The sequence below is a fragment of the Silurus aristotelis genome, assembly GCF_946808225.1.
Source record: "Silurus aristotelis genome assembly, chromosome: 18".
In the NCBI taxonomy this organism is placed as follows: domain Eukaryota; kingdom Metazoa; phylum Chordata; class Actinopteri; order Siluriformes; family Siluridae; genus Silurus; species Silurus aristotelis.
This window is the reverse complement of record NC_139591.1, coordinates 13,887,576-13,890,161: the sequence shown is the minus strand read 5'-3', so window position 1 is coordinate 13,890,161 and position 2,586 is coordinate 13,887,576.

The window sequence follows — 2,586 nt, the reverse complement described above, 5'->3', positions numbered from 1 at the left end:
ATTACGTCATTGCAAGGATGTGGCGTCATGTGCAGAGGTACAGCCCATGTATCGTACATAGCAAACAAGTGTTTGTCAAAATGTTTAGCAGGCATGGAGGCCAATTCAAGGCAATCTTTTAAAAAATACTTTATTATAGAGTCATTACAAGGTTTACCTTTGGCATTCACATTAGAAGCTACAAAAGCTCAGAGACATTTTTGTTGAAGAAAGGGCAACACTGCAGTGTATTGAGAAAAAAAATGAGGCTGGGCCTGGTTTCTTTCTAGCCCACTCTAGGTTTATGAAGGCATTTTAGGTGACACTTGTCACCTGTTTTAGGTCACCTTCTCTTCGACTGTAGGCCACTCTGTGCAGTTTGGGACGGTTTCTCATCAACACCTTGGGTGATTCCATGCAATTCCGAAGTAGGAACGGGAGCTTTGAGGATGGATTGGACTGTAGTTAATGTCAACAGTCTGCTACACTGACTCAGGACTACTTTTCGCTTCTGATCACCATCAGTGTACCCCGCAACATCATATATCTGCTATAAATGGACATTCGGTGCAACCAAGATGAGGATGGGTTCTCTCTTGAGTCTGGTTCCTCTCAAGGTTTCTTTCTAATGCCATCTCGGGGAGTTTTTCCTTGCCACAGTCGCCACCGGCTCGCTCATCAGGGACAAACTTACTTATAAAGAACATATTCACTTTAAATCACCACATTATCTGTGTAAAGCTGCTTTGAGACAATGTTCATTGTTAAAAGTGCTATACAAATAAAAATTAATTGAATTGCACTTGTGTCAGAAGACAACTTTGGTCAACTGATATGTGTTGATTTATACTTGAGTTAATTTAATTCTTTAATTATATATAATTATATCTAATGCTGCTCTCAAGGTACGGTGACATATTATTGTTACTGTATATGCATTGTTTTGTCCTCGCAGTTAACTTTGTGTGCATGCACAACACATGGACTGCTATACAGCGCCCACTCTTCTGGGAAGGCTTTTTGCTAGGCTTTCCACTGGAATATGATAAATCATGATTTTGAGATTTTATTTCAGACAAGAAGGACTGATGCTCTAAATGATCTAACTGATTATTGTGTGGGCCACTCAAATTCTTCCACACCAAACATTGGCAAACTATCCTAATATACATTAGTTAGTGTACATAAACAATGTTGTCCCTTATTTCCAGTGAAGGCAAATTTCAACTGTAAAAAATTTAAAAAATTCTGTTTATCATATTTCCAGCATTGTGACAACAGTTAGTAAAAGTCCCAAATATGGGTTTAATAGTTGTGTTCACATGTATTTTGTGATGTAGCGTACTGTAATTCAAGAAACATAAGTTAAAGCTTCATGACTCATTTTATGCCTTGTATATCCCTGTAAATCTGTGGGTAGATCATTAAGTTGGACCAAAATATCTTCAAACTATAATACTGGCTTGCAAGAAAAGTGCTTACAAGCTGTCATATCTGCCAAAGGGGGTCCTACCAAATGCGTATTGAGAAGAATGGACAAACTTTGTACACAAAATGTACATTAATATTTAAAAAGTAAGTTGGCCAAGATTGCCACATAATTTGAATTTCACCATTTAAACCGACTGATTATACAATAATATATTACAACTTGTGAAAGTAAATTTGACTCATTCCACTATCACAGATAATGGATTTAGAAAACCAGACAAGAACAACTACCAAACTGCTGATTGATGTGATCAAGGCACACAAACAAGCTCAAAGGGTCTAAACAAAAGCATAGTGATAATAACGTGTCTAAATTGGATCTTAGGAGAAAGCAGTCAGCGGCTTTGCAGATAGCAAAGTTTGTCCTTTGTAATTGTGTGCAATGTTCACGTATGATTTACAGCTGTGCCATTTAGTTAATTGCTCACTTTATTGTTCAACCCCAAACCCCCAATTCCAAAAAAGCTGGGGCAAAAAAAAATAAAAAATTAATCTCATAAACCGATATTGTATTCACAATAGAACATAGAAAACATATGTTTTAATACAGTGATGGCTGTTTTAATGAATTTGATGGCTGCAACATGTCACAAAAAAGTTGGGACAGGGGCAAGAAAAGGCTGGAAAAGTATTACTAAAAAGAAACTGCTTGAAGAACATTTTGCGTCTAATTAGGTTGTTTGGCAAACGATCAGCAACATGTTTGGGTGTAAAAAGAGTTTCTGAGCGAGGCAGAGTCTCTCAGAAGAAAAGATGGGCAGAGTTTCACTAGTGTGCAAAAGCTGTCTACCAATTGTGAAACTGTTACAGAATAATGGTAATCAACAATAAATTGCAAAGAAATTGAAAATCCAATCAACAGAACCTAATATAATCAAGAGAGTTGAGAACCTGGAGAAATCTCTGCGTACAAGGGACAAGGGCAAAAATCAATACTGGGTGCCCACAATAAGCACTGCATTACACAAGCAGAATTCTGTAATGGAAATCACTGCAGGGGCTCAGAAATCATTGGCTGTGGACACAGTTTTTCACAACATTTACAAATGCAGGTTAAAGGTTTATTATGCAAAGAAAAAGCAGTATGTAAACATGATCGAGAAGCACTGCTGTATT